General features: G+C 41.1%; 1 long non-coding RNA gene across 1 annotated transcript; it reads left to right on the forward strand.

Moving 5' to 3' along the window:
• Nucleotides 1-1,206: 1,206 nt before the first annotated feature.
• On the forward strand, nucleotides 1,207-11,420 carry LOC136293638 (uncharacterized). Its single transcript, XR_010722204.1, has 5 exons — nucleotides 1,207-1,339; nucleotides 1,720-1,855; nucleotides 8,540-8,592; nucleotides 8,717-8,951; nucleotides 10,091-11,420. It is a non-coding gene; the product is annotated as an uncharacterized lncRNA (long non-coding RNA).
• Nucleotides 11,421-12,192: the final 772 nt, after the last annotated feature.

The following is a 12,192-nucleotide window of genomic DNA, read 5'->3' on the forward strand; positions in this document are numbered from 1 at the left end:
AAGCAGTAGGGGAAAGCTTCTCGGTAAGCACACGGAAAACTTAAAGTGGAAGTCAGCTGAAAAAAAGAGTTGTGTGGGCTGAGTCTAGAGGAGCAAAATTGTTAACTGTAGTTTGGTGGGGGTGGAGACTTTAGGGCTCTATTGTGATCTTCTGTGCTTAATACTTGGAGATCAGTCCCAACCAAAACCAAGTTCAGTCTGATATGGAAAAGTTTGAGCTGTTCTTTACTGTAATAAATAAACTTGTAAGGAAGAAAGAAAACATCTTGGTGGGAGATGAGAGAAAAAGACCCACTGCCACTTTTACAGGTAGAGAACCTGAGCCTTACTCTGAGATGCCACAGGCAGCAGATGGGGCATGAGTTCAGGGAGGTTGAGGGGTCCCACAAAAACTGAATCGCTTTCAAAGGGTTTCAAGGAGAGTTAAAGACAGCTCAAAAATCCTCCGGGTTATTCTGGACTAAGATCCAGGAAAGTTTGTGAAAAAGCTTGCTTTCTGCAGTGGGTTCAGAAGGACACCCAAAATATTTCTTCTTACAAAACCTGTTCATGGCACATAAAAGAAAGCATGCAGCTAAATGTGAATAGCCACCTGTTGGAAGGAAACCTGGAGAATAAGGATTTACAGGGCTGAATCACAGCCTACCCACTCCTTGTCTCCTGTCTTTTATGCCCAGACCTAAATGTCAAAAACATCATCTAATCACATAACCTGAGCTGTTCTTATTGAGCTTGTAAACTCCATCTGATCAACTGGTTTTGTCACATTGCTCTGATTTAGCTGCTAACTTCATCAAAAAAACATCTTCCCTGAAGAGAAAGAATGTGCAAAGTTTTCTTGTGCCAGTTTTTGAGTGATCAGCTGCTCTGGGAACTTCTTTCTCTTTAGTAAAATTCAGTTAGTCCTATATCTCCTAGGAAGGGCACATCCATACCTAACTCATGTATCTTAAGTGCTGCAGATATTAACAATGGCTGACCCAGTCCTTTTCTACTAAGATCGCCTTCCATTGCATTTTTCCTTAGTTCTGTAAAAAGACTCATGTTTTACCAATGTTGCATGATTTGTGTGATTCCTTGCTCACACTTGAAGTATGAGAACTTCTCCATTTGCTTCAGGTGAAGCTGAGTTGCTGGCTTAATCAGCCTGTTCACTGAAGAAGATAAATCTGAAAGAAGAAGCTAAGCTGGGAGTTGTGTTTTCTTTCTGGATCTTTGTGGGAAGAAAGTGCTCTTTCAATGAGGTATTGTCAAAGGCAAGTGATTTTTCAGGATCCTGATGGGGAAAGAGAAGAGAAATCCAGAAGTTGGCTGAAGTGGTTATGTGCCTGAAGATTAGGTAAGTAAATATATTGTAGTTCTGATTACTCTTAGGATCTACTGATTTCTGAAAGTGTTGAAGCTCTTTGGTTGAATGGCATGTCTATAAGAACTGTGCCTTGGTTAGGTGATAGTGGTGAACTACACCTAATTCAACATTAGTCCTGGGGAAAATTGGGTGCTAGATCTTACCATGGGATCCCTTTAAAAGGCTGGTTTGGGAGCTCTTTATTCTGTGTCAAAATAGTAATCAGCAAAACTCCAGATATGAGTGTAGGCTTCCTACCCTGCTGAATAGAGGTGATCTAGTTCACTTCTTCTTTCCTTAAAACAGTAACTTCTGCAGAAGGTGTGGTACTTGCTTCACATCACATTTACTGGAGGCTAACTCTCTTGCAGGAGATGTTGATGCCTGTAACAGGGCTCTAGGCAAACGTGGCAGAGATTTGGAGCATTGTATTTTGTTTCTTAATGTGGAAGAGATTCTGCAGCTAAAATCTATTTGTCTCCAGGTGCTCTTCATGGTCTACTTAATGTAAGCATTTTCTTGTTACATTACTGCCTGCCTCTCTGCACAGTTCCAAAATAGTGATTAAAACCTGCCGTGACTCAAGGCTTTCCTCTGGAAAAAAACCCAACTAATTCTAATAAGAGTGTTTATACCAAGATTCACTGAAGTAGTTCTGAGTCTTAGTAAAGTGCAACTGTGGAGGAGATTATGAGCTTTACCCAAAGCTATGTGGGTTGGCATCCAGGATTAGATGTTTTGAATCCTCCTCTTAGGAGGGTGCCTCCATGCTTCTGGAAGGAAATGTTGGATTTTTAATAAAAGTAATGAATAAAATTGTCTATTTGTAAAGCACATGGCAGGAACGTCATAGGAACTTCTTGCTCTCCCACATCCTTTTATTCTCTCTGCCTGGGGTTTATGACAGGAACTGCAGCAGTTGTTCTACCCAGAGATGTAAGCCTTCACTATACCTTGGTGTGACTGTTGGATTTGTACTTCAGTTTTGATTGAAACCTTTGCTTGGAAGACAAAAGATGCTGGAAGATACAGGATGAACTCTCACCTGGAGATTTACATGGTTCCTTGTGTCATATGCTGTCCCCTGCACTTGGCAGGTTGAAACTTATTCTAGTTTCAGAGTGAGGATTGTAAAAGAGTTTAAGTTAAGCTTTATAGGCCACAATGAGCAAAGAATGCCTCAGACTTCTTTTCAAAAAGTGAAGGTAGAATTCATTTAGTGCAGATTGCTTAATTAGTGATGGACTATTTGGTGATAGAGAGCCTGTAGTGTGATAGAGGTACAAATTTTGTATGTTATGCTGTTAATTGTTTTTCCCTCTCGTATTTAAATGACACTTAGCTCTTGTGTTTGTGAATCAGGAATTCATAGCCAGCTGAACACTTTGTTTTATTGGCATGCTGGCTAGAGTATCAGCCAGAGGTTTTTGTTTAACTGAAATATGAGAAGCCAAGACTTGTACCCAAATTTTAGTTTAGGGAAATGCAATAGACATCTTTCATATCAGTTCAATTTGAATTTTCAGACAATTTACAGATGAAAGGTGATATGTTAAATAGTGGGTTCAGTACATGTATTTGCACTTTCTCTGCAGCCTTCAGAGTAGACTGTGGTTTGCTGCAACAGAGAGCAAAATCTTGATGCAGGGTTCTCTGCAGGTGGTGATAAATGGAGTGTATTACTCAGCAGGGAGTGGGTCTTCCTCAAAGAGTTGGAGGATAATGCAGTGAGAGTGGAGGGAAACAAGGCTTTTTTGTGTGTGTATGTGGTAGGGCTTCTTTTAGTCTAGTAAGTGTCAAGTGGCCCCAAAAAATAAATCAAAAATCTCAGCCTTATGCCCAATTTCAGGAAAATGCTGTGCTAGACTAAGCAGGAAAAATGAGGTGTTGGAAGAGTGAGGTTGACTGAATGGAATAACTGTATGAATAATATATTTTTTTGGTTTCTAACAAACACTGCTGTGTGAATAATGGTCTCTCACTGGGTGAAGACCTTATTCAGCAACCCAGCTTTGAAAAGTTGAGCAAACAGGTAAATGCTCAGCAATACCTATAAACCAGTGTGCTGCATGAAGAAGTGAATGTGTGTGGGTGTGGCTGTTGGACTTGCACAGGAAACTTGGCAGATAATTACATGTGATCAAGAGGGGCTTGCAGAGCTGCTGGGGGACATGTCCTCCCACATCTCTATAAAGGGTCACACTGGAGCTCTTTCCCCTTGTCCCACACTGTGGGCCTGTAGCTATTCTGGTTTATCTGCATGACATCTATGTAGCTGCTTCCATCTGATCATCTTCATGCTCTTTCACAACGAGGGAGGAATGAAAGGGGATTTTTGTTTTGTTTGTTTTTTCACAGTGAAATACTCCATCTTTTACTCTTACAGTATAGGTTAAAGCATTCTGAAGTATTTTAATCATCCTCCTTAAAGGGCTGTAAGGCATCAACTGGCCTGTGGAAAAACTTACTGATGGTGACCCACGAGGCCTGGCTGAACAGGGAGAAGACATAATCTGTAAGAGTATCTCCAAATGGAGTATTGGGTCTTGGCTCAACAGTGGATCTCTGTTCCAATGTCTTTAGACAATTTGACAATGATGACTTACTGGTATCCACCCTGCATGTGCCTCTTGTGACTGCTAGGCTCAACTGAGTGCCCCCAAAGTGGCTGTGGAATTCTGGGCACAAATTCTGAGCAGGCATGTCCAAATAACCACTGTTAAACTCCAGTGCTTCAAAAACTGTCCTTAGTGCTCACAAAACAAAAAAATCCAAACCCAACAGCAACAACAAAAAAAACACCAACAAAAAACCCACAAAAAAACTCAAACAAACAACAAAAAAAAGCACACAAAAAACAACAACAACAAAAAAAAACACAAACAAAAAACCCCACCTCCTTAGGGTGATGTGTATTCCTGCAGGCATTCAGGCCATTCCAAAGATAAGTGAAGCCTTGCAAGCCTGACTGGGACAGTACAAACACCCACATTGGCTTCACTGCTTTGGTGATAAGAAATGTCAGTTCCCTCTGTCCATTGTGAATTCCAAGATACAGCATTGTTGTATAGGATTGTTTTTCTCTTGAACAGTCATTTTCATTGTGGGAGATGGTCCTGCCCATACTTAAAGCAAATGTGACAGTTGCCTGCAAGCTGTTGGAGCCCTTTGCAGGTGAACAATTACAGATTTCTTTCCCCTTGTAAAAGGTGCTGTGTAAAGGACGCATCGTGTACCCTGTCAGACAAAGACCATGAAATGACTCAGAGTTCTGCTCTGACCTGCTGAGCTGATGTGAAGACTGGGCTGAAGAAACATGAAAATAAGTTATTGTGCTCTGTAATGTTTTTATTTTACTTTAAAACAGCCTGCCCTATTGATCTTTGTTCCTCGTTGTTGAGTCTGTGCTATTTTGTTTCTCATCTGGAATTACTCTTATACAACATCAAGCTTCAGATTTGTGGTTCAGATTTGTGTCTTTGGGACCCTTCAGCTTTCTTGCATCTGATTGTGTTTTGAGGAGATGCAAAATCTGCTTGAATACAAGTATGCTTTAGGGGGTTTGATCAGAGCTGAGGCAGTGTGTGGTGCTGGCAGTGACGTTCATGATCTGCCTGCACTGATGGGGTGTTTGATATATAACTGTTGTAGTCCTCTGCTGGGGACTCTATATTCCCATTCTTGTTTTCATGCCCTAAAAATGTGTTTGCCTTGACTTTGAGAGCAGCTTTTCTTGTTCATTTTTTAGTCTCTTTCATCTGGTTCACAAGAGATCTATTGTTATTGAGATACTCTGATGGCAGGGCCCTGGGGTATGTGGTTTTTAATGTATGACAAAACCTTACGGTGTGTTTAAGGGAGTTATGTACTTTAAAGAAATTAAAGAATTTCAAGCTACTGTGGTGGCTCTGTGGGAAGGAATAAGATGAAGGGTCACTGAAGAACTTGTTGGAAGGTGATCAGGAATTCTCTCCTAACACTTGGCAGCATTGAGTGCTTGGAGGTTTGCTGTGAAGGTCAGGGATGATATTTAAAATCCTTTGACTACTTCTGACAATGCAGCTCTGTGTCTGAGGAGAGATGACCACCACTGGAACAGTCTGGGTGCAGCACTGGGTGCTGCCCAATTTGTCTCAGTAGGGTGTGCGGGCAGAGGGACAGATTCCCTTCACAGGTACTTTCAACACTTTTTGTGTTGGCCTGCTTCAAAACTGAAGGAATTCAGTACTGGGCATATTCAGGGATTGCGTGGGTGTGCTCCTCACATCTAATGGACATTAAGTCTCGTGGTCTGGGTGTTAAATACAAAGTTGCATTAGGAACTTTTGAGTCTGGGCTGAGGGAATTTTGGTAGAATTTTCTCACACTGGCTGCCTTGGTTTTGATGGAGTTACTTGTTGGCTTTTATTAGAACAGGATAAAATGATGTCATTGACCCTGGTGCCATGGGTTTGTTATAGATGTTGAAAAATGCAGTACCAGTATCTTGCAGTCTTGCTTCTGCTTGTTCTCTAATTGGTCTCAATCATATCACGGAATAGAGGCCTTTTTTTCCCTTCTGAAGCGACTGGAAACACCTGCTCAAGTCTATTTAGCACTGCAGGTAGAACTTGGGGAAAAAACAAACCCACAGAACAGCAAACCATTTCATTTTTTCTAGCCTTCAGTATGAGAAATTGGCCAATGGACGATGTTCTGAGAAGCCTATTTGTCTTTCCTTGTTTTAACCTACCTCATGGGGAATTTAGGTATTTGTCTCTTGTGAGCTAAGCAATGTGACTCAACCTTAAGCAACTTCGAAAACATCGTGTTTCAGCCTAGCCTACAATGAGTAGACAGCTGATGGGGCTTCTTAATTTTTAAGAAAGTAATTGTCATGAGAGGTAGCCCTTTCTACTTGGCCAGGGGATTGGTCTTGTTTTCATCAAAACACTCAGACTTTCTGAATTATGTCCTGAAGGGAAATGGGTCTTGGCAAAAGAGTTCTTAATTACATTCTATTTCAAATTTATTTTACATTCTGGTCTTTATAGCAACCAAGTGTAATGGGTTGCTTCTGAGAAACTGGCATTGTGGCCTGCCCCTTGGGGACTTCTGGGGCGGCTCAGAGAATTACAGATGCTATTAAACTTCTTGCAGTAATCACAAATTGAAAACACAAGAAGCCAGGAAAAGTGTCTTGCAATTATCTTTGAGTCACAAACTTGCAGCAATGCCTAATTCACCTCTAAATTAGAAAGGAGATGTTCTAGTGCTGAGAAACATGCCTGCATATTTTAGTGACATGATGAATTGCTTAGATGCTTTCAATCTGCTGTCATTTAGTGTTGACACTATCTGCATACAGTATTTTAATTAGTACAAACAATAATTAGGTGACAATGGTGAAATCTTCAGCAAGTATGAATCAGTGTCTGTCTATATACCTTACTAGATTCACATGAGAGATAGTGTAGGGAATACTTAATAACCTCTGAAAGAGGATAAAAAACCCCTCCAGTTTGTATATATTTACTAATAAGACTGGTGGTGATGCAAAGTGTAAATAATGGATGTAGTACCTTGTCTTGAACAACTCCTTTCACGCTCTGCTGGTGGGAATACTTTTTCTGGCAGCTGGATAACGAGCATCGTACCTTCCCCCTTTGAATGCTGCACCTATGCCAGGGAAAACAGTTTGTACTCCAAATGCAGCTGTGGTTCTGGAAATCAGCGTAGTTTTCCTTACAGAGGGTCAGCTGGGGCCAGAGGGGGGACTTGAATTTCCTGGCAGGGGTCACCTGGGCTGTTCCCAGAAAAATCCCTTTGCTTGGCAGGGGGTGGTGCATCTCAGGCTCCTCTCTGGGAAGTGCCTTGTGGTAACAGCGGCTCCGGTGAGGGGCAGCGCTCTGACTTTGGTTTCAGCTCTCTCTGGGCCCCAACTCTTGCTGTGTCAGCAGCGGAGCTCCTGCTGCGTGCTGGGCTCAGCCTGGCGCTGTGGAAGCTGGAGAACCTGGAGGGAGCTCTGTCTGTGAGCTCTAAGATGTCGCTGGGTGAGAAGGACAGCCCTGCTCCTGACAAATGCCCCTGAGGCTCAGCATACTCTCCCAATGAGCTGGACACTGGGACATTTAGAACAACTCCAAAACCTGAATGACAGCAGCTCTGCTTTCACCTAAAGTGATGTGAATGTGAATGACGTCCCATCATGCCTCATGTGAGAGTTTTCCTGCTTTTGTTTCTCTGGAAACAGCTCTTCCTGCTGGCCCTGGACTGGCACCATTTAATTTCTGCTGCATGTATGGTGTTAATGAAAGCTTCCCAAACAGAAAATGGCTTCTGACACTGAGAAGCATACAATTCCCTCATTGTCCCTCTGTGACATATCTAAAGCTATGCTGCCAGTCTGTGTGCCCTGTCCCTGCATGAAACTAAGTTTTTGAGTAACCTTCATCTGAATTTGGTCAATTCTGTAAATTGCTGGTACCAAAAGAAAATTCCCGTCGTTTGTAATAAGCACAATGTTTATATTTACGTGGCGATCAGGGACATTTTAATAAAGACTTGCCTTGGAAATCACTGCTGAATTAGGCAAATTTGTGCATTTGCTGACAACTGTAGTGCAGAATCATTAATGCCTTTTGTGAGTTACTTCTTAAGAGTATGGGATTTACTTCTCAAGAAAAAGAAAAATAGGAATAATAGTCATTACCAATTCCCTGGGCAACATCTAATTTCAAGCCTGAATTTCCATGTATAAAACAATACCTGAATAGAAATAAATCTTTAGATGTACTCTGGGAGGACTCTGCCTATTAAAGCAATTTAAAATATAAGAAATAATAATTAATGCTTTCATCCTTTTAGTAAAACTCTGCATGCCCATTAACTAATTACTCTCCTGCCTGCTGATATTAAACTTAATGCTGAAATATTGCATTTGTATCCACAGCTACCATTTTGGTCCAGAAATAATTGTAATTATGCACACAGAAAATTGTAAAGCACCTGCATTTTTTCGCACTGTACTGAGATTTAATTATTACTTGAGTACACATAAAGAAGGCATTTGGGGTAAATAACTCTAAAAACCTCAACTAAAGTATATAATAGTTCTTCTATAAAACAAATCTTTTCATACCCCCAGTATTTTAGGTCAGACTGTGACACTTGATGCTTTTATTTACTCTCTCCAATTTGACTACTTTCCAGGCAAAATTTTAGACTGTATTTTTCTGCTAGAATTTTCCTACTGAGCACCTAAGGTAAGCTCTGCTGATCCCAGAGCAGCCTGAGGTTCTTTTCTATGGCTCTCTGATGTCTAATAAGATGTGAATTTCTCTCCTGAAGCTTTTTCATAGCTGATTTTCTTGTATCCTCTTTCTTCAGGGCAGATTCCAGAGTCCTTCACCTGAATGCACCATAGCAAGTTTTTTTTACAATCCCTAGGTGCACTTTTAAGTCTCCTACCCTTCTTGAGGCACTATCCCCCCTCTTGCCCCAGCCCAGAAAGAGCCACGGGAGTGTCCTGTACCACTGAGCTGTCCCTCCACTGCTTTGCTCATCTGTGAAAGCAGCAGCACACTGCAGAAGTCGGCAAAGTTCTTCAGTATCACCTCACAAGGTAGGCAAGCGCGCTCTCGCTCTCCAGGAGGAGTAAACAGGACGTGCTTTAGTTAGTGCTCCAGAGCTTTAGGTCTGTTTTGGACTCACTCAGCAGCGTTGCTCATTGTAGGAACAGGGAGTTCTTTCCTCAAACTACTGGCTGGATTCTGAGGAAAGCTAAAAAGTTGAAGAAATTTAAAAGTGTGCTTTTAAGAAATTATTTCTGTTACTTGCTTTCCTATTTAATAGGAGAAAAATATTTCTGTTCTCCATCCTTAGTAAAATTGCCATTGGGGCAGAGGATTGTGCACAAAGTCTGAATAGTTGCTCTCTTCCTGATTTAGAGCGCTTTTTGACACTTATAGAATGTCTGCTTATTTTGGTGCTTTGGCTTTTCTTCTGAGTGTCAGAGCAGAATTGTCATCAGAAACACTAAGCTGAGGATTTGTGTAACCTGTTGGAAATGATAAATGACAGGCCACTTCAGGTGGAGCCTGATTGTCTAAGATCTTTTAAATCAAAGTAGAGAACATAAGTGGAGAGCTTTTTCCTTTTATCCTCTATCTTGGCGGCACAAATATTCAGGGTTTTTTTTGTTTGTTCATTTGGGGGTTTTTTTGGAGGGGGATTGTGGGTTCTTTTGTTGTTGTTGGGTGTGGGGTTTGTTTGGGTTTTTTGTTGTTGATGTTGTTTTGGTTTTGGGGGGAGTTTTGTTTGTTTGTTTTTGTCAAATACGATTTGTTTCTAGGCCCAGCACAGGGCTTGAGTTTGTAGTCTGATTTATTTCTGACTACTCTGAAGTGTGCTGATTCCAAGGAAGGCCTAGGGGATTCTTACACTTCTCTTATTTTCCAGAACTGTTATAAAATGTTTCCTTGTGGGCTTTTGGACTGCATTCCTATGGGTTTCAAATAGGAAACCTTTAGGTGAAACCATATGTGACTTCATGCATTAAGTTGTAACAGTGTCTTGATGTACATTTAATGCTCCAGTGATGCTAAAATAAATACAATCTTTCAAAACATAATTTCTATTTATAAATAAATATTGTAACCTATTGGTTTCAACATTTATTTATAATAAAACATTTCCTATGTTGCTGTGGAATCACCACCCTTCAGTTTTAATTTAATGCAACTTTGGGCTGCTTCTGTACAGGGCAATATTTCCTGCTGTGTTTTGGAGTTTCCTCCAGACTCACCAAGATCCAAGCCAAGCTAAGAAGACATGCATACATATTGATGAAGCTTCCATGATGAAGATTTGGAGAGGACCTTATGTTAGGTTATGTTGGGAAGATGCACCCAGGATTTGAACCAAGCTCTTGTCCCTAGGCAATACTTTGCCATCAGGAAAGTTCCCCATTTCTTAGTGACAGAATTTTTCCTATCAAACCCACATTTTTCACTTAGCTGACCTTCCTCTGTGGTTCATTTTGTAGCTTGGTTTAGTCGGAGACCTTTTTTCTTCCATCTGGGAATGAACTAATCAGCTGTCAGCTGCTGCCATGGTTGTTTTTGTTCAGCCTGCAGTGGAGCAGCTGCCTCTGGAGTTGGGGGGTTTTCATCTGTGTGTAAATCTAGAGTACAGCATTTAAATACAGGCCTTAGGCTTTGACTGGCAAGAAATAAATTGGAAAGGGAGCTTGTGGTTTCTTCTGGAGTTGTGAGGATGGCCGTGGGGACTGCTGAACTCTGCCACCTGATACCACAGCAGAGGCTCTGCTGCAGGTGCTGCCTTATGGCTGAGCTTGTTGGTTTTGCTCATTAGTTACAGTTTAAGTGAGACACTTGGGATGCAACACAGTGGGAATGGAGAGGAGATGAAGCACTGCTCAAATTGATTTTGGAGACAACTTCTGCAAACATCTCTTCTTCCTGTCTCCTCTTTTTTTTCTCCCCCTATTTCTTGCTCCCCTGAAAATTGAATTGTTTGTGGAGAGATGTTTGAGTTTGCAATGAGTGAGGAGGAAATGCCTCAGCAGGGAAAGAAGGAAAAGTAAAGTGACTCAGTAAAAGTTGATGTTGAATCCATTTTAGATGGTATTATATCAGTTGCTGAAATAAAGGAAAAGACTGAAAAGTTAAGGAATTAGATAAACCAGCAGTGCATCTGTTTCTCTCTGAGCTGGATGGAGAGTTGCTGTTGTGTTGCAGGCTAATGCACTGCCCTGTCCAAGAGAGATTTGTGAGCCTCAGTAGCTGTCACTCCTTCCTAACAAACTGTGGGAAGGAAAAGTCATATTATCTGCCCCTCAAACCCTGGACTGAGTTCTAGTCGTAACCATGCTCATGGGGGGAAACTCAGATTTCTTTATTATTATTATTTTATTTTTGTTTGTGTGTAAAATGTACCTCTCCTGAATTGCTATATCCATCATGAGCTGGGTTAAGGCAATGTTATTAAAAAAATCTTTATTTAGTAAGATGGAATAATTAAATCACCAGATTTGAAACATTGTCATTTCTCTTTGTGGGCAAATTCATCATGAAGCTTGCAATAAATATTTTAAAGCAATTTTGTTAGTCAAACATTATCAAAACAAGTAATTTTAATGCTGCTTCATTTAAATATATTGTTTTCAAAGATTTTCTTTCATCAAAAAACCCAAAACAGTTAATGAGAAGCTGTGCTCTGCCTGTATGAAGTTTGATGGGTTAGTGAAGGAGGCAGTCAGCCCCTGGGGATTTGATTCTATACAGAAAATGGATAGCTTGTGTTCTTGCTATTATTTATGATTTAATTAGTAGGCAGAAAAGGCTTTTTCTCCCTCCAGATCCCCTCACCCTGCCCCAGTTTTTCACTGATTATGCAAGTCAGAACCTGAGAAAACAAGTTGTCTAGGTGATATGCAGTATAATAGATTTACAAACTTATTCAGGCCCATCAATAATGACTTTTCTAAGGCTTTAGAGTTCCTCCATAATAGGGTTGGAAAACATAATACTGTGCTTTCCCTGACTGAAGTAATAATTGTCCTGGCTGCTCTGTCTGCTAAAGTTAATTTCTTCCTGGTGTTAGTGGCAGCGGGGAAGACAACAGGCAGAGACTAATGCCTTTACAATGTGCTTCAGGCTGGGAGTGTCAGGAGCTGTGTGGGCTCAAGGATTGGGTTTTACTGGCAGAAATTGATTGATCCTGGTGAATTTGATGTTTAGGGAACAACCGGAGGAGCCTGAGACTTGTGCCGATGTTTGAGCAGCGTTGTGTGCCCCATGGATGGCTTATCTAGCCTTGAATTCACCAAAAGCAGCTCTAAT

This window comes from Chamaea fasciata, unplaced genomic scaffold, assembly GCF_029207755.1.
Source record: "Chamaea fasciata isolate MVZ Bird 193981 ecotype frontalis unplaced genomic scaffold, bChaFas1.0.hap1 SCAF_9, whole genome shotgun sequence".
Classification (NCBI taxonomy): Eukaryota; Metazoa; Chordata; class Aves; order Passeriformes; family Sylviidae; genus Chamaea; species Chamaea fasciata.